The sequence below is a fragment of the Alosa pseudoharengus genome, unplaced genomic scaffold (genome assembly GCF_046254945.1).
Source record: "Alosa pseudoharengus isolate Yale_2024_CS ecotype anadromous, Long Island Sound unplaced genomic scaffold, YU_APseudo_1.1 YU_APseudo_1.1_scf_6, whole genome shotgun sequence".
Lineage (NCBI taxonomy): Eukaryota > Metazoa > Chordata > Actinopteri > Clupeiformes > Clupeidae > Alosa > Alosa pseudoharengus.
In genome coordinates this window covers 33,598,993-33,619,676 of record NW_027468848.1, presented here as the reverse complement: position 1 = coordinate 33,619,676, position 20,684 = coordinate 33,598,993, and positions in this window count along the sequence as shown.

Genomic DNA, 20,684 nt, shown 5'->3' with positions numbered 1-20,684 from the left:
CATGCATGGGACAGTTTTCAGTGTTTCTGATGCTAGTCAGGCTACTGGTTTCATTGTCAAAACCAGATGTTCAGAAACATGCCAACATGAATATGGAATGAGATATTATAAAACATGTTATGCTATCTCAGTAAGTTATATAATATTCTGTTTGCTAAACTGAAGTGCTGAATGGGAAAAACAGGAAATGAGAACAGACTTCAATTATTCAACTCGTGCTGACAACGACACAGACACAAGCCACAAGCTAAATGCAATAACTGTAACAAATACCGCACTCTTCTCGGGTTTTCAAATCGCCTTTTAGTGCAGGTCACTGAGAGCCACACTTTCCCTCTTAGCATGAGACAACACCTAATGGATATATAGCCCCCGGGCCCCAGTCTCCCTCTCCCTCCAGCCACCACAAGAGCGGCCCTGAACACCTCTCCAGCCCCATTAGAGGACACTGTATCTGCTGCTGAGTGGAAATCAGCTGCGCTACTGGATATACATGTGTCTATTATTCGGTTGCAACCTCGGCACGAGGGGGGGGTAAAGGGACAGATACACCCCCCCCCCCCCCCCCGCCACCACCAGCAACAACCATCTTTTTGATTGACCAAGGCCTGTTTTTTTTATTTTTAGGAATGGCGGAGCGGCATGTGAGATGGCTGCTGATGCTGCAAGGCTGCGGGTCCGGAATGCAGACGAGGACACAATTAGCACGTGGAGCAGAGCAGGCAAGGAGGATCAGGACCTGTCGGCCTGCTGTCTGACATCGCACTCATCCCAGCAGATGGCTCATACATAACACAGGGAATCGGCCACATGGGGGAAAGGAAAAGGGAGGGGGGGTACGGGGGTGTCAGGAATAATGGGGGGGGGGGGGAGGTAAAGGAGGGAGATAAAGAATGAACAAGATCAAGATTTGGCCCTTTGAGATCGACCACCAATTATGACCGCACTTTTTGAAGAAGTTGTCTCATTAGAAGGATCAAAGTTTGGAGGATGAGAACAGGGGAGCTGCCGGTGGGCAAGATCCAGAGGAATCTCAAGGCAGAACTGGGGGTTTTGGGGTAACATTAAGCGAAAGGACATGAAGAGCCCAGTGTTGATGAGCGTGTGATTCCTGTCTTGATGAGGTGCTGGGAGAAAGGTTTCCCTTCATCTGAACCGTAGCCTGTCTACTCTCCACACCTCTGGTGTAGCCATAGCAACAGTGAATGCAAAGCTCTTAAAAAAAACGTCCTAATATTTTGATGTCCTGTCCTCTTAAAACTTGGTTGGCAAGATTCTCTGAGACCTCTTTTACAATAATTTGTTCTGGAGTGCTCCACAGCATAGTTCAAAAACACAATGAATAGATTGGTGAAAGCAACACAGCATCATCCATGTGATCTTTCACTTGGCAAAGATGAATGTGTGAAGTAAGTAAGTGAAAGAAAAAAAAGAATACTTTAGAGATACGGACATCTGCTGAGTAAATATGAATGGCTAATCTAAATATATCCCTGGGCCTGCTGAGGAGGGGAAGATGTAAGTGTCCTAGTTTTGTGCGCTGTGCCCATAGCTCCACTGCAACATGGTGGGACGGATATACTTTTTGCCTTCCTTTTTTTTGAAAGGGGAGCACAGGGAGGAGAGAAGGTGGCTGCCTAATTAATTTTAGCTTGTGCAAAAGCGTTCCCCTTAATGTGTGCCAGATGCAGAGAAACACACACACACACACACACACACAACTGGCTGGTTGGAGGGGCCCAAAGCACAAACACGCCACCTTTTTTTGACTTTGCAATTAATTGTTTTCCAAATGAAGCCATCAAAATGTAATCTCCAGCCTACAAAAACAACGTTCTCCCATTGCCCCAGACTGAAATGTAGCGCATGTTTTCAAAGCCTTTATTAGTGATAGAATTCAATTGGAAGTTTGAGGGGTTGCCAACCTTTTGAGGGTAAAAAAGGCATTACCCCAGAATGAAAGGAAATAAGCTCCTAATGATTCACAGTGGCATCAGCGCGTGCAGCTTTATCATCAACACAGGCTTTTTCAACGATGCTATCATATCCCATGTGAAGTGGTTTGTGAAGAATTGAGAGTGATGATTGTGTGTGTGTGTTTGTGTGCAGGGGCTGTGTGTGTGTGAGGGGGGATGGTCTCTGGTGAAGAGGGCCAACATCTGATGTAAAACATTCATTCATACTAAAAGGACTTAATTTTTTCTGCTTCGGAGGTAACATTAATGTGAAAGGTTCACTAACATCGAGATACGTGACATGCTCCCCAGACTGTTCTGGCAGAACGCATAACATTAAATAACAACGGCATCAAAAATACTGTATTGATCTTTCTGGTTCATGATTTTCTATTTTCACCGTCACCTGCTATACGCTGTTAGATGTATATATCAGCATACTTCCTATTTCCATTATGAACGCCCACCAAGTACACATTATAAGTCATTTCAATGAGGCAGAAATATTAATTTGTATTGATTTAGGGGTAAACCACCACTGACACATTCCTTATTGCCTTGATGTGTCAAGTAAGCTCTCCTCGCGTCGCCTCAGGTTTTGCAACCTTGCACTCTGGTGGTGCAGCACGCTGACTATGCTGACAGGCGGCAAATGTGTGTTGTGTCGTCCGCCATCACTTCAAGTTGAAGGAGATTGGGTTGGACCCAAAAGGTATGCTCTGACAAATGGAGCTTAATGCATTTGGTACAGCAGTCGGCTCTGCCCTTAGAAGCTAATCTATATGTCGGGAGCGAGGGGCATAACTTCCTTCGCCCTGCAAGTTTGTAAACACACAAAGTTGCTACGCTTCAAAATTCAACACACATCCCGAGGTTGGTAGAGTAATGAGTCTCTGCACGCAAAGCACCTGATTATAGCGTCATGCAGAATGACTTCATGTTCTCTTAATTACCTCACGGTGAGTAAGTAAATACTGTATAAAATGCAGAATGTTCATCATTATTATTTATGAAGTATGTATACAGTTATCCATGTTTCTCTTCAAGGCTGAATACAGGAAATGTATAATCATGGCGCTAACACAAGTATGCTGGAGGAGAAACTGGATTTCTCCTGCTGAAAGAGACTTTTTCACTTAAAGGAACCATATGTAAGAAATGTATTTCAATTAATCATAAAATGGCCCTGATATGTCATTAGACATTAAGAAATCATGTTCATTTCAAATACTTATATCACTGACAACAGTAGTCCAGCCAGGATATTGTCATTTAAAAAGTGATGTTGATGTTGTGTTTTGTCATGTCATGTTGTGTTTTGGACTGATGCGCCACCCTCCACCTATCTACTAATCAGGAAGTCAGTAGTGTTTCGGCATCCGGGTTGGCAACTTCGAGTCAGGGGGGAGGGGGAGGGGATACACCGCTCTACAGTAATTTGAAAGTGATTGCAGTACCAGTTTTGGCCACAATCTTACATACTGTATGGTTCCTTTAATGTTATTGACATTTGTATACAGCCTCAAAGGTGTGAGTCTTTGATTCTACTCAGAGGTTGATATTAGAGAAAAACAGCAAATTAAACCCATCCATTCCATGCACCTGAAACAATGTGTTGATTGCCTGAAATAGTGAAACTTGGTTCATGTCACATTGCTTCCCATTCAAAGGAGTCATGTGGGATTTGGTAGGCTTTGAGTTGTCTTTAACCCAGCCACGCGGCACTCTTACATTGCCTTGCATTGCATTTAATACAGATGGCACCAGCCATTAGCTGGTTTGTATGCTAACTTCATTGGATATCACACAAAGACACAAAGCACTCGCGTTTCTGCATTATGTTGCTATTACAAGCATAAAAAAACAGCATATGTAAAGCCACAGGAGTGATAAGCTGACTTTTTAAGCACATAGCCTACACTGGACAGAAAACCTTTAGGAATACAATTAATTCAACAATAGACTATAATAGACTATAAGCAAGGATAACACCTTTTAAACAATGCTGATTGGTACTACATCAATTAATATAACTGAATTCGGACAAATTATACTGAAAGAAAACAAAATGCATTGCTACAAGTATCCCCTGCACACTGTTTACAAGGAAGCATAATCATCAGAGAAAGAACAATAGCCTATTTACGATGCTGGAATCAAAACAAATAACTTCACAGAAATGAAAAAGAATTAAAAATGTAGAGAAAAGATAGTGTTTTCTTTCACATCAGCATCACAGTGAAATACCACAATCATCTATAGGAAGACTGTATAGGAGGGGAGAGAAGAGGCTCTTGATGCTCAGGGAGAGCTGAGGTACCCCACCTCTCCGCACTCTGAACTAATTCTGTGCAGCCTCTCAGAGATCTATCTAGTTTCCATGTGTACACACCCTTGAGGCGTTTTGACCTGGAAAGAGAAAAAAAAGCCTCAGCAAACTGCACTCCTTTCATCTCTGCATTCACAACATGTAAATCCTGCTTAGGCTTTTTCTCAGGAAAAGATAAATGGGCTCAAGCATTTGCAAGACTTCTACCTTGGGTTAAACAAAAAAAACATACCATACTTATACACATTAGACTGTGATGAAGCACTTTTAAGCTACTCTCAGAGTGCCACTTTATATGTACACTCCAGCGTCATCTGTCAGCGGTACTTTGGACTGTTTTACTTTGGATGGTAATCTCCCTGCACCTATTAGTCCCCGCAAGAAGCGCTTCTCTCTGGCTGGATTGGTAACCTCCGACGTCACTGATGGAGCAGAGTCAATCAGCTCCATCAAAATCCCTGTCTGGGCAGCCTCACAGCTGCAAAGATGAGTGTAAAAAATGAATTGGAAGGATCAGATAAAGCGATGACCTCTTTATGCAAAACAGCTCTGAGAGCCCAAAACTGAGCGGGTGAGTAAGGCAGGGGAGAGATGTGGCGCGGTCAGGGGGAGGGTGGGTGGCTGGGTAGAGAGAGAAGAGCTGTGGAAATATCCTCTTCTCACCATCGGTATATGGCAGCCAGAGAGACAAGCTTGAAGCCCCAAACTTGAAGGCAATCAGCTAGCTGCTGAATCCCGTCCAGAGAGGGATGTGCCATCTGTTCGGCTTTTGATGTTTGCTGCTGTCAACGGCGTAAGCCAGCAATTACAAGGCAGAGCACAGGGCTGGACTATGTTGTGGGAACAAGACCATCACTCTCCTGCAATGGGTTTTAAAATCACCAACATCATGGCTGGGGCCATCTTGGGTTTTTTTTGGGGGGGAGAGGGAGTGGCCAGGGATTTGGGCATTCGGGGAATGGGGCTGAGTGTGTTATGGTGCGTTTTTTGTTCCCTTGTAAAAAGGCTCCACCATTGCCCAGGGGAGTGAGAGTTTTTGAGGTGGGACTGTTTTTCAATGTTTTTCGTTTTTCACCCCCCCCCCCCCACCCACCCAAAAAGAGGAAAGGAGGAGGGAGTAAGAAAGCAGAAGCTGAGTGTCTTTAATAAGTGCACTTCAGACAATCTCTTGGGCTCTGCGCACAACTTCAGCGAAATAAAGAGAAAAGCCTGTGCATTATTTACCACCTGCGTCTGCTCTGCGGCATCCGCCGACGAGCTCCTGACTGCAGAAAATGGATTTGCTGCAAAGGGGCGGCAGTAAAAAAAAAGAAAAAAAAAAGAGAGAGACAAACACGGCCCCCAGCCAGCAGGGGCCCAGTGCCCCCCCCCCAGACAGTCTACTGTACCTCCTAAGCCTCTGTCTGCCTCACTGATAAGAAACTGCTTTACATTGAACCCCTTCCTGGATCAGCCACCCCTGCTATTCTTCCTAAAGGTCATCAGCTGCCTGCATTCAGTATGCCTGCGCTCACAGGCAACGAAGACCATCTGTTTTGTTTTTTTCTCCAGTCCTCGTATCTTGCATGACAAGCGGGCGGAGAAAAAAAGACGTGAGGGTGACGAGCAGTGGCACAACAGATAGGGGGCGTTGAAGGATGACATGTGTGTGTGTGTGGAAGGGTGTGTGTGTGTGTGTGTGTGTGTGTGTGTGGGGGGGGGGGGGGGTTCTGAGGAACCTGCGTCGTGGGGTGGCCATCTGATAAATGGAAGATACATCCGTGGAGTCGTGTCCATGACAACGGCGGGAGCCAAGCGACGTGGTTGGGATGGGTTCCCTATCAGTGGCCTTCCTGTGAAGGAGCCAGCTTCACGGGAGCGCGAAAGAGAAAGAGAGAGACCTCCAGCAACATGATGCTGATAGGAGTGAAAGATAAAAGCAGTTACCTCCCTCCCCCTCCCACCAGAGAGCTGGGACTCGGAGCCACTGTTTCTTTGCCCTCCAGCATTTTCACAGGGGCACATGAAGTGCACAAAAACCCCTGATATGCAATTTAGCCATTTGTCACAACTGAAATGTGATTACAGTCCAAAACATCATGGGCCTCTTCTGGAGCACAAGTCGGTCTCCGACTCTTTTATAACCCGTCTTAAGAATGTGCAGTCATTCCTCTCATCCCCCAGGTCTGCTGTAATTTGCTCTCCCCATTGCTTTCCCATGAGTCCATGCAATATGTGCGCTGTAATGACCCAAATGACATGGGACTTTTCTTGCTTTGTTGCCCGGCTAATGAGTCACCCCGCCCAGGAGAGCAACAATCTGCCTTTTTTTTCTTTCCGTCTTTAAAGGGGAAAAAAAAGAAAACAGGCGGCGTGTCTAAGATCCTGTTTCCTATGAATTAAATGTCAGTTCCACTGGTGGGGTTGATGACTGTGTGAATGTGAACCGCCACCACGTCCTCAGTGAGCCATTAGCTTTGCTCATTAATACCAATTAAACCGTTTTTTGGTCTTTACCAGAGTGGGACCAATACTAGTCGTTTCAGCTTCAGGATTGTCAACATGTTATGACTCCTCTCGTTGTGGTGGGGTTATAAGATGATGGTGAAGTATGATCACCCATGTCTATGTTTTAATGCATGGATTAAGGCCTAGCAGTACACTGCAAATCGATTAATATCGCCTTATACTTTTGATCCTGATTCACAACATATATTTTTCATGGGGAACAAAATGGTATTTCCAGGCAATTTCAGTAGAGATTAACAGAATTCAGTATTCTAGACAACCATTCTGTATGACTGTATGTCAGCAAAATAGCAAGGAACATGATACACAATGTGTAACTTATGATCACATCTTGTGTATGAGATCACACTGCAGCAGACGTCCCAGGAACTCACTGGAAATGAACTCGCCTCCCAAACAAAGCACTGGGGCTATGAATTTTGCTTACAAAGTTGACAGCCATCTTTGCCTTCCCCAGCAGCACATGACAAAAGCCATTTTTGTTATTCTGCTGAGCCTCTACATTTTCCCATTACGCTGTGAGTGTCATCATCAAGGACTGTCACGCTAATTGCCTACTGTGTCAAAGGAAACGCTCGCACAGTGCACTTTGTCGAACCTCCTCCGGTCTGTGTTTATTGACGCGGTTACACGCTTAGACGATGCCCTTTTTTAATTAATTCCAAGTGACCTTCCCCACACAATTTAATGCTTGTAGAACACAGAAGGCCAAAGACTTTAGGTTTAGTTCCCCTTTCCAGGTAGTGTTAGTTGGGTCATTTCCACTATTGTTTCTACTTGGTTTAGCGGTTGAGTCTCGGAGAATGTGAAATGAGGTTTGTCCGCTTTAGCACTTTGTCCTCAACCTCATGGGTTGTCAGGGCATCTTGTGTGAGCTCTTGCCACCGCTGAGATCAACAGACAGACATGTTCTGGCTTTTCTAAATGGTCCTCCTTCAGTGATAAGTAGATAGAAATCATGGACTTTGAACCCTGCCAAGGAAATGGCACAATATGATGCACAAGAGAAAGGAGGACTATGGAACAAAATAAAGGGTGTTGGCTATCGGAGGTGTCTAAGCACGGCACCATTATAAGCTCATTACACACCCAGAGCAATATTCTACAAAGAAGGGCTTCATTCATTCCAACGGGTGTTCAACGGTACCGTTGATTCCTTTTTTTAGCATAGTGTGGAGCCATCTGCCTTAAGTACTTCGCTGGAAACGACAGGCAGGCGCACAGCAAGCCACTCCTGCTGTAGCGAGGGATCTGGGGGGAAGCACAGTGGCGCAGGTACAAGGGAGTTAAGCATGGGATAAAAAGAAACTGTCGCCCCGTAAGGATTTGATCGAGGCCTGAACTGACATAACTGGCAGAGGGCTGATGCAAATCGAAGCAGTCACTGCAAAAGCAGGAAGAATTGTGATGGCAAGTGCCAGGCATCATCAGCAATGCATTTTTAATCCAGATGGAAAGATTACGGTCCAAATGACTTCCCTCAATCAGAATGCTATGTTACTACCAAACATTATTTATACATTAAGATTAATGTGAGAAACTTTCAACCCTCCAGAGGGGATGAGAAAAGAGAAAAGGAGAGAGAGAGTGAGTTAGAAGAAAAGGGCAAGTTTAGAGGTCTTCTTTACAGGGCTATGATGCATACTATAGAAAAAAGCACAAGCTTGCCCCCTAGTGTTCATGATGAACTCCCATGACTTGTAATCAAATATACATGACCTCCTTCTCTTGCAGTAAAAAGGCCTAAATATAGCATTCTTTGTACATACTAGGCATAATTACATGATTTTTTTACCCCCTTGCAACTCCCAAAAGTCTTGGCTTTATTTCTAATTCAGCATGCCGCCCTGACAGCCTACACCATTTAGCCCAGGCTGAAGTAGTCAGCTGGATGTGTGCAAGACTCATGGCCTTTTCTCTCTCCATGCCCCTCGGTAACAGGCTGTCTTGGTGCTGCTGTGTCACCCGCAGAGTACACAACCACAGACATAGTTGCTTCAACGTAATCACACTTGCCAGTTTGGGGCTGGTGGTATTTTCCGCGCGGAGCAGCAACACGTTTTTTAACACTGTTCTAAGGTTTCTAAAAAATAAATAAATAAATAAATAAATAAAAATAAAAACACACACAGCCACTTTCAATAACCAGATGCATCTGCAGTGTTGAATCATGCATCTGTGGTTCCTGTTCCTTACAGGGGCAGAATGAGAGCAGGCAGAGAGAAGGCGGGTTGGGTTGGGTTGGGTAGGAGGGAGTCTCTCCTGGGGGTGGGGGGGGGGGGGAGCAGTGTGGGGCGTGAAGAACGGCCAACGCTCATTAATGAGACCAGAGAAACCAGCAGGCATCCTCCCTCCCAGCCTGCGCCCGCCCGCCCGCCACTCCACACCATTTGCATTCACTAGCACATCTCTGAAAAGCAGCGGCGCCCACCGGACTGAATGAATGAGCCATGGCTGCCGCTCACTCCCTCCATGCGCTGCATAGAGAGAGACACACTGAGAGAGCAGACGGCTCCTGCCATCTTATCCAAACATCTGCTTTCTGTTTTCTCTCTTCAGAGAAAGAAGCACTGTTGTGTACAGTAAACACAACAAATAAACAAATAAAATAAATAAACTGTATACATTATAATATACATAATATATGCCTTCACACTATGCTATGCCTATAAGGCTTTTGTTTCCAAATGAATCCATAAGCATGCCTGTTAAGCAACTATTCAGACTCTAACAGAGTCACTAAAGAACTAACATGCCTCTCAAAATATACCAAATGATGGTTCCTGGGAAAGAGCATTGCCAGCCTCATAAGTCATCTTAAATACATAGGCAACACAGACACTTCCTGATATCCTGCTGAGTGATGAGTGGTTTCAATTTGACCGAGGAGGGGTTGACATCGGAGCCATCCGCTATGTGAGGGCATGTCCTCCAGACAGCATTTATCATCATCTTCACTGCGGCCCTAAAAAGATTTTTCTTCTCCCCACTGGCCATCAACTGCCACCGAGGGTGATGTGGAGGAGATATATGCCGTGCTCCGTATTTATTGAAGTGAGTCCACACGTCAGTCTCTGGCCACGGGTCAGTAATCTAGCAAGATTAGAAAAACAAGCCCTTCTTCTCTAGCTCGCTTCCTGGCACGGCTGTGCACTGTGCCGTTGGTTAAGGACCCCTTCTTAAACCTCTGACAGCACAAATCCCCTTTGCCGTTGGCCTGTTATACTGATGAGATTTATATTTGTCCAGCGGCTTTTGCCATCAGGATGAAGGCTATTGATGGCTGTGAACGCAAATCAATGGCAAGGCTCAATATTCAAATGAGCAGTCACATTTGTCCAGTGTTTTTAGCTGCGGGGGTCAGATGCAATTTGGCTGACATGCATGCCCCTGACATTATTTAAACTCCCCTTGCATTGCGGCAGCTTTCACAAGCCCAAAGCCTGACACCATTTTCCTGTAGTGTGAAGAAGTTGAGCTCACAGTTTGGTTAGCCACTGTGGCTGCAAGGAGTGAAAAGAATGAAAAAAAAAACACCATGATGGAAAAATTCTCCTCAAATCTCCTCTATTTGATGTCATCCCCCAGAGATAGCTTTTGGAAATTAGTTTCAAGCCGTGGCTTGCTTCACACGAAGGCAACGATTTTCCTTTCTTATGACGATCACCTGTAAGCATTGATCACAGTGACTGAGATACATGTAACTGCCTATCCCGTTTAATTTGCAAATGGTGGCAATAGTTGTATTGACTGACAACATTGCAAATAGAGAAGTGCATAGTTTAAACATTAGCCTAATTAAAACAAACCAGTTGCTGAAGTTGCTTTTGTTCGGCCAGCTAGCAGGAAACCACAGACCAACCTGAGACCCACCCAGAGCAACGATAGGAAGAAAAGGACAGATTTAATATGCAGCAAGCCTTTGAAAGCAGTCTGCCCTCCTGCCATTGCCTTCCAGCCAATCTCCACCTGACTGAGGATAAATCTTGACAGAGCTTGAGAACTTTAAAGCACGAGAGAGAACCGGCTTCAAAGTGTGGGACTGCCCCGAAGCCCGGACTACCGAGAGGTTAGACCAGAGGCAAAGCCCCCCCCCCCCCCCCCCCCCCCCCCCCACACACACACACACACACACATACACCTGAAAACGCTCCAAATATTGCTGACATACGATGCGCTGGAGAGAGTTGATCTCTTTAAACTCACAGCTAGCTACTCAGGCAGCAGTCTCATCCTTTACAGTGGTGGTGCATCTCTGGGTGTGGACAATCCCCATTCAAGTTGCTCATAATAGTAACTCAACCTTCACTTCCCTTCCAAAAATATGACTGCCCTAAACCCTGTCTGCTCATTATGATTTAATAAGGTATGGCAAACAATGCTGACAAACCCCATGATACCTAAACCCATTATCTAAGCATTTCTGCTTTCCCTAGTGGAACAAATTGGTCGGCTTAAGTGCAATTCCAATACAGGTTGCTGTAAAAAATAGAAGAAGTACCCTCGTAATATATTTCCTCATCCGAAAGTGCAATTTAATACCCTTGCCATTTTTTTTGTCCCACTGGACTTCTATGTTCTACAATCACATCAGCAGCATTGATCTAACAGGAACAAATCATTCCCTGTCCCAGAAATGACCAGTTAATTAGGGCCTGACATGAAGGTCATGTCTGTCAACATACAGGCTCAGCTTAGTGTACAAACAGACAGTGGAGACAAACACAATGATTGGCTGCCCTTTTTAGATAAAGTGGGATAGCCTGTTCGGTATCGCGAGTGTTGACCTTATACCGTCTTCAGCTCTGCTATTGAGCAAACGGAGCACGACCACAAATCCCGCTAAGCCATGCTTATATTCCATCAAGCATGCTTTGCTACTAAAGAGATTTGTTTGTTTTGTCAAGGTATGCTCACATAAGCATGTATGACAAGGGATTTAACTTGGGACGACATACGGACCTCGTAAGACAAAAACCAACATTCAGCTAACCTGGTGAGAGAGCGAGAGAGAGAGAGAGAGAAAGAAAACTATATAATAGATAGATATACTTTATTGATCCCTAGGGGAAATTCAAGAATATACTGTAGATAGATAGATAGATACAGTAGATAGATAGATAGATAGATAGATAGATAGATAGATAGATAAAGAAGACAAGTTAAGGAAGATCTGCTTGCAAACACTTCTGTTACAGAGAGTTGCAGTTTCAACTATCCCCCCCCCCCCGCCCCCCGCCGCCGATTAGTGTCAGGTTAAAGCATCCCAACTTTGTAATGGGATAAGTCACCCTCTATTCCACCCCCCAAAGATAAAGATTTTTATCACATGTCCTCAAGCTTTGTTATTCTTGGAGGGTATGTGGTCAAATTGGCTCTCTGAAGATAAAAGGTTTTAGACCCTTTTGCCAGTCCAGTCCCCTCCACTTCAGCTGAACAGCGGATGGGGGACTCGCCCCAACCTGGACAGATAAGATATACGTTGGCCCTCGACCCCTGCTTTCATCGTAGGGGGAGAAAGTGACGGACTGATAAGGCAGCATCAGTCAACACAGCCTTTATCAGCGGTACCCACAATATAGATAGCAGCCAGAGAGGCTGCAGGGCAGCAGGTGATGGGCAGTTGCCAGGGCTCCTCAAGAGGTGTGTGGAGGAGGAATTAAAGTGATCTCATGGTGAGGAGGTTCGGGAGCTTTCCCCTCACATCTCAACGGCCTCTTTGAACAAATGAAAGGCCTTCCTCATTTTCTTTCCCTTTTTTCTGAAATAACATTTAGAAGGAAAAGGCATCTTGGGCTTGACTACAAAGTCTTTTCCTAGTAAAGATTTTTTTATTCTTCTTCTAAGAAGAAATGTTTGGCCACAGTGCTGGAAAGTTACAATGACACGAACAAAGTACTTTTTTTGGATGGACTGTGTGTTCACCGTTAAGCTAAGGCAGGGGTGGGCAAACTTTTTGGCTCAAGGGCCACATTGGGTTTTAAAATTGGCCGGCGGGCCACACAACAAATCCCCCCCCCCCCCCCCAAACGACACACACATACAAAAAGTATATATTTTTGGTAGCCTATAATTTAGTATCAAAAGTATTTATTTTAAAATATTAACTGCTTAAAAAATACTGCTAATTTGATGCTGTTGAACAAATGTATAAATTGTGCACTGTCGCTTTAACGTTTTTATATTCACATAATTCACGTTTATTTCTCAATGATCTTCTGCCTGCTCCACTATGGCTAGTGCTGTACCTATGGCTGTGCCCTCTCACAGTTTTTAAATGGTCAGTAGTGGGAACTACTGTTGCCTTCATGATTTTCTTTTAAAAGTTTCTTATAAGAAGCAGATATCAATTATCAACAATGACAAGCCAGCTGGAACCTGCCGCTCTCTCCCTCACGTGAGCGCAGACGCGTTCCCAATTAAATGGAACATTCACGTTAGATCTGCTGCAAAGGAGATAACTAAGAGTAGGCCTATCATCTCTATTTAACATGATGTTTTGACATTGACATTATAAACGTTCTCTAAGAAGAGTGAAAAACAGTTTGCAGTAAAGCTAACCAACGTCGTCTCTATCGCAGGGGGGAAAAAAGCGCGCAGCCTGATAACCAAATTAAATGCTCGGCGGGCCGGATGAAAGTGCTTGGCGGGCCAGATGCGGCCCACGGGCCGCAGTTTGCCCACCCCTGAGCTAAGGTAATATTGTGAATGTATACACAATTCCTTAAAAAGGACAATATACCCTAATGCAAAAAAAAACCAAACATCTACATTTTTACACACAGTGTTACATAATTAAATTAATATTGGTTGTGGAAAACAAAATTTCCTATTCAGGCAAGGTCTTCCTGTGGTGAAACTGCAATATGGCAAAAGCAATTGCTTCACTTCTAGTCCTGAATCTGATCTAACAGTGAGGCACTACTGTTGAGTTAAACGTTCACCCAAAGGCTGTTACCTTCACTTCTAACATCCTGACATGGTCAAATGAGCCTGGACATTTCATTGTGCTCAGCTCAATTTGTCAAGGCCCTCAAGAAAGTAGAGTCACTGGAACGGTCACTTCAATGAGCCCAGACATGGCTTCTTCTCTTAAATGAGATAACAATGTATCTGAGAGGTATAAAAAATACTTTATGCTTTACTGCATTTTGCATGTAACCAATGAAACCTAATACTGAATGTGTTTATTGTGAAATAATATAATGACTGGGATGTGGTTGTGAGTATTATTTATTGTTGGCATATTGCTAGTAAGCCATAGCACAATTACAGACCCTTATTTTTTTCAGAATTCATTTTGTACGGATATTCACTAACAACGAAAACAGTAAAGCCTGTGGTAAGTTGCTATATCACAAATCAACAGTGTCAACAAAAAGATAGATATTGTTTGCCTGTCAGCATATGCTGTTTGCTAGTGAATTAAAGAACACTGGCTTAGCAGGAGAGATAACAGATAAGTTAGAGTTAATTCCCAATCTGATGTGGCCAGAACTAATTATTGCATCACAATTTTCATCAAATGATACTACGGGACAACATAACCTTTTTAATAGTCATTGAACAACAACTACAATTCTAAAAGGACATGACTGTAGGTTGGATGGTGTCATCACATGTTTTGATTTTGTGTTGATGCTCTAATTAGCACTCTAGCATTCAAGCTGTTTACTGTCAATTGTAATGTGCATGTGTAATGTACATAAGCACTATAAGTCCTATGTCAATCACTAATTTGAAGCTAATTTCAGAACTATATTTGTATAATTAATATATAAATTACCGGTATATACAGCCAAAGATGTTCTCCCGCCTTTCTGTTCAGCTCCTACATCTGGGTACAGTTCAGTAGCACACCAAAAGCATAGCGTTGGAATAAAGTGAAAAACATTCCTATGTGCATCTGTCCGACATATAAATCATGGCAAGAAATGCATGTGCAAATGTTATTGCAATCAATATTCTGATCAATGCTATTGTGGGATTACTACACGAGTGGGAAATCTCATCCACAGCATATATCATAATAAACTGGCAGATTGACATTTTGTGGAATTAGTTGAGATATACTGTATATGTCTGGGGATCCATAGGAGAGCTCCTCCTGTAGAGGAGAGGCCATCTCCTCATGAAGACATGAGATAAAAGAGCAGACAGAGTGCAGGGGAGGCCATCAATATTCAGTGCACTCTTGCTTTTGACTTTCCTCTTCACAGCGTCTCTTTCAGGACCTTCTCTTGTGTAACACACGCCATCTCATCCTGCTGTCTTTCTCCTGTAGCTTCCCAGGGTCTATTTCATCCCATCTTTTGTTTGTGTTGTGTGTGTGTGTGTGTGTGTGTGTGTGTGGGGGGGGGGGGGGGGGGGGTGGGGTACTGAAACAAGGTGGAGGCACTGTGTGTGTGTATGTGTGTGTGTGTGTCTGTTGGGGGATGATTGAGAACATTCAGTTGTTATTTTATGAGACAGTGCAAATCTGCTGTTTCGAATGTGCACACTTTGTGCCAGAGATGGAGGACGACAATTACTAAAAAAAAAAAACGGGTGGCCGAGACGCTTCTCTTTTTTCCCCCCACAGAAATGGTACAGCTATAAAATATGGATGGCCACCGCCAACAAGAAGGCATTTGTGAGCAGCTGCAGTGAACTTGTGTTTCACTGTGAGGGGGCGCGCGCTTTGCCAAAATAGACCGTCTCTATTTCCCAGGATGATGTGGGAGGCCGGGCACCAGTTTACAGAAGCTGTTTGTGTTTACATTTGATATGCGGTTTCTTAGCCCCTCCACAAAGCGCTCCCGTCGTCATGCCTCTCCATCCTATTTGCAGACCCCTCCGCCTGCTCCTCACACAAAAGCCAAGGCTCCCCCAGGCCTTAGGGCCCATTCGCTGCGATTAAACCCTGACCTAATGCTCACAGTTCTGTCTGGCTATCCTCACAGCAGTTCTGAGTGCACACCATAACTATGCCTACAAAGAGCTAAGGCTAACTCAACCAGACTAGCGGTCCATAAATGAAGGTGATGTCACCTTTAACACGTATACCGTACCTAATCTTCCCTTAGTTTTCTGTCCTTAACCCGTTTACTGCCCCTGACCCCCCCCCCCCCCCCCCCATCTACTTCTTCATTCCGTGATGTTCACTCTTTGCGAGTCTGGTATTTTTAGACTGTTTTATTCACTCTGAATTTTAATTTTGCCTGGCATCCTTGAAATTACAGGGAGATAAAAGAGATCCAGAGCTATGTTAATATCTCTTTGAAGATGGAGTCAAATTGGCCATAGAATCCCAGGCTTTCTTTTTTTGCCTCCTGTGTTGAATACACTATGAGGTGAGAATGCAGCGTCAGCTCACCGTTGGGCAGAAGTGAGAACAGTCCACATATCCATCTTGTTTTCCTCAGCAGGTTCGTATCTGAATTCCCATTACCAGACATCAATCTAATCTCAACACAGCTCGACCTACCCAATCCCACTAAATGGAGTTTTTAATAAGGGGGGAGAGGTGCCACACCAACCCAATAACCACCAATGAAAAAAAACACATATTTCCTTTTCTTTTGCCCTATATTTCACTCTTTTTCCAACATCCCTTGTATTTCTGATGGAGCAGGGACTCGGACATAGCACTGCAAAATAAGGTTATTGGACATCAACTCAGGACTCTGAGGCTAAATTGCAGTGTTCTTCCCTCCCAACTGCCTCCTGTCTCTTTTGATCAGAAAACTATTTCAAAGAGTTCTTCAGTTGATGACATGGCCCAGTAAACTGGGGTGTTTTCTCTCCTTTTACTTGTTCCTTTGATGGGTTATATCTACCCAAATCAGAGGCTTCTCAAAAATAGGGGTGGGACAAAATATATCCCATGATTTCTTTATGCAACAAGCTATTGATGTGCTGCCACCAAATGTCGATATTTTCATTAAAATATTAAATTGTACATTTTGTATTCTAAATGGGCTCATTTGCCAATTTACCTTACCAGAGTCATTACTTAATGAATAAACATAAGCATGCTCATTGGGATGTGTCTAGAAACACTGAAATATGCATTTAAAAAAGGCATCTATTTGTTATTCATATATTTTTTAACCATTTGAAGAAATAAAAAAAAGATTTTTAAGAGGCTCTCAGCTAAAACTCTATGGACTTTGTTCAAATTTGTTGCGAAATACAGTGAATAAATACATAATTCCAACTTCTTCATTTACACTGATACCCTGACAGTAGATTTATCTTTTGCAGTGAGTATAGCAGAATCACTGAATCGTGATACTATCGTTATTGTTTCATGACGATATCGATTCGTCAGTTCCCACCCTGTGATTCCAACCTCTACTCAATAACCAAAGAGGCCAAGGTGTCCCCTACTGAAAGAGCAAGAATTACTCTCATACTCTATGTAAGTGGGAGGAGGCTTTTTTTGCCAATACATCTACCCCCTAGCCGCTTGAAAATAACAGTGTTTTACAGTGTTTTAACTGCCCGGTATTTTTGTATGATGAATATTCAACTGTCAAACCCTTTGATCAGCAGTGCTGACAACCAATTCTCCCCCACCTCTCGGCCCCACTCTTCACACTCTCCAGTGTAGTGTATTCATTTTGCAGTATCTGATTGCCTCTCAGATCACCAAACCCGATTATTATGGTAATCTCCACCATCCGGGCCAATAAGGAATCAGACAGAGACATTCCAACCTGGCATGTGATATGTATGTGATCTCGTGTTCTCTGCATCTCTGAAACACTTCAAACTAACATGCAGCAATGCAGGATTTGAAACAGCCTCAACACTGTTTAATATCAAGCAACTACATGAAAAAAAGACTTCCTCCATTTTGTCTCTTTACTTCACTTCCTGCTACATCTCTGATAGAGACGGAGTACAGCACAGAGGCTTTGCTGAACCTCCCTTCTTCCAATGGAACAGTCTCTGGTGCTACAGCAGAAATAGTCAGCCCCTAAACTCCAACAGCCTGACACTATCAGTGCATGGCGCAGCACCTCAATCTGCCTCTCCTATCCGTCTGAAGAGCCGTTAAATGTACCGTGCCGTGGATTAAATAGTGAGTTAATTACTCTCCTCTTGACCTGCGAGTAAAATGAGCCACAGAGTCTCAGTTATCTGCGTAAAGCGCATTAGCTCAAGGTTTCTGTAATTGCTTTAATTAGTCATAAACCGTGCCAATCCACTGTTAATTGACCACTGTTCTGATACAATGTAATCAGCAGAGCTTGTGAAATGTGCCAAGCACTCCCTGCAAATGTAGATGAATAACATGTGGAAACAAAAGGTGTCAGATAAGAGAGACAGAGCCTCCATGCCAATGGCAAAAGCAGGATGTTGTCAATGCATCATCTACAAAGGGCACTATAATAAGCACTGAGAACTAGGGGTTTTTTGATATTTCATATTTCAAGTCTCCCTTTCTTGAATTGGTAGCTTTGAATTCAGACTCTTTCCTTATTGTAGCTGCGAGCAGCGTGATACTCTTGAGACCTGCGATTGCATGATGTTGCTGCATTGTTCCACCTTTTTAAATATCTCTCATCACTCCATTAGGCAATCGTACATGCTTATCCTAAGAGTTGAGGTCTGTCTACCCCTCCGTCTTTCCATCTCTCTAGCTGTCTCGGTAACTGACCCAGCTGAAGCTAAACCACCGCTTTACTTTCTAGTTCGCTCAAAGATGCGTGAGCCGGCAGCAGGGCACTGAAGGAGTCTTAAATGGAAAGCGGATGATGACTAAGAGCATCTCTCCCCCATGCCGTGGTGGGTGTTCCCTTTGCATATGTATTCCTCCTCCTCCTCCTCTCTCCCTCAGAAATTGCTTAAGACGCCGTGCCATCATGGCTTTGTTATTTACAGCGCCCTTTGAAAATGTCTTCTGCATCTTATGCACTCTAAACCTATTTGTGAGTCAGAGAGTAGATGGGTGGGTGACAGTTGACTACATGTGAGCATGTGTCTGTGTGTGTGTGTGTGTGTGTGTGTGTGTGTGCGTGTGTGTGTGTGTGGAGAGGAATAAACACAGAGGTCCGAGAGGAAGACTTCCTGTGACTTTCCACTCTGTTTATCTCAGCTTATTCCCGTAACGCCTTCTTCAAAGCGTGGTGCGATATCGCACAGCAGCTTGGTACGAAACTCGGCTTGCTCACACCTTCAGAGGAGGTGTATGGGTGGCAAAGCACATGTCCTGCAAACTCCTCATAGAGCAAACAGAATCAAAGAGTCGTGGCCACCGGGAACAACTTCAAATTCTCTATTCACATAAGGAACAGAGGTCATTATCGTCCATTATCGTTTGAGGTCTGGTCTTGAGGTCTACTTTGAAATGGCACACAGCAAGATAACAAAACAAGTGATATACTCTTATTATGTCTTAGTTTATAAGATGGAGATGGAGAGAGACATGTCTGAGGGTCTGCCACACATGATGCCATAGAAAATAAATTGTACTTGATCTTTCTGTTAGCCATAAAATTGTTTTTAGTACCAAGTTGTGGCCATTGAGATCATTTCTTCTCATTTTGTTTATCATTTCTAGCCTGAAATTTGGAAGGATGGGATGGAACACAAACTATGAGTCTGGCTATGGACACTAGAGGGTTCAACATAAGCAGTGGCCTGCTGGCCCAGAGCAACGAAAAGGGCACGTTGAGCAAAGTAAAGCAGGAGCTCATTACAATGTAAGAAATTAACCGTTTTGTGTAAAAGTGACTCTTCTGGACCAGTAAATATATACAAGAGGCCAGCTCAAATCTCATGCATTGGCCTATAAGGGGCCAGTGACAGTGGGTCAATAGATACGTTCACACCACAAGTCTTAATGCTCAATTCAGATTTTTTGCTCAGATTTTTTGTTTGGTTGTTTACATTACCTTTTAAAATGTGGCCAATATTAGATTCCAGTGTGAACTGTTTGCGGTTCCGAACTGACCGCATGTCTAAAAGAACAATAACAATGACATCAGCTAACTCCCGCCGGCGCATAATTGTGACAAATATCGATGTAGATTGAGAAAAAAGTCAAATCTGCCTTGGATGTTCACACTGCGGCCGCATTGAAAAAAATCAGACCTGCGTCTGATTTAGGACCAGTATAGTATAAGTATATATACTTTTTTGATCCTGTGAGGGAAATTTGGTCTCTGCATTTAACCCAATCGGTGAATTAGTGAAACACAAACAGCACACAGTGAACACACAGTGAGGTGAAGCACACACTAATCCTGGCGCAGTGAGCTGCCTGCTACAACGGCGTTGTCCAGAGTGCTAACCAGTGGGCCACAGCTGCCCTAATTTAGACCACATGGAAGTGGTCTAAATCTGATTTGAAAAAATCAGATCTGGGCAAAATTTGAGTGTTCACAAGAAATCTGACCTGGTCACTTGACCCCAAAAAAAATCAGATTTGGGCCACTTTTGCCTACAGCCTGAACGTGGCCATAATAAACCTTTTAAATTGGTTCTGTCCACACAAAATGGTCCAGCCGGTTATGATGAGCGCAGCATAAAGTAAAGCATGCATCATTCTGAAGTACGCAAGCGAGCCACCATGCCTCATCTCAGTGTTTTCATAAGAGGGTCATGCGCCTCTGTCTGGGTCACTTCTTCTGACGAGAACGCTACAAAAATGGCACTCTCTTTTGCACAACCCCTTGGTTGGTAGCTAGGTCGGTGCCCGTCTGGTACAAGTGGGTTCAGCCGCGTTGGGAAAATTCATATTGTTGCATTAATGCCAGATCCACAGAGAGGGATCCATATTCTCCCACCCCCACCCCCTGCTCATCTCTCCCACCCCTCTGTGCCGGGGAGATTACTGATATCATTATAATAGACGTTCTGGCAGGGTGGCGGCAGTCACATTTAATTTGGCATGTCCCGAT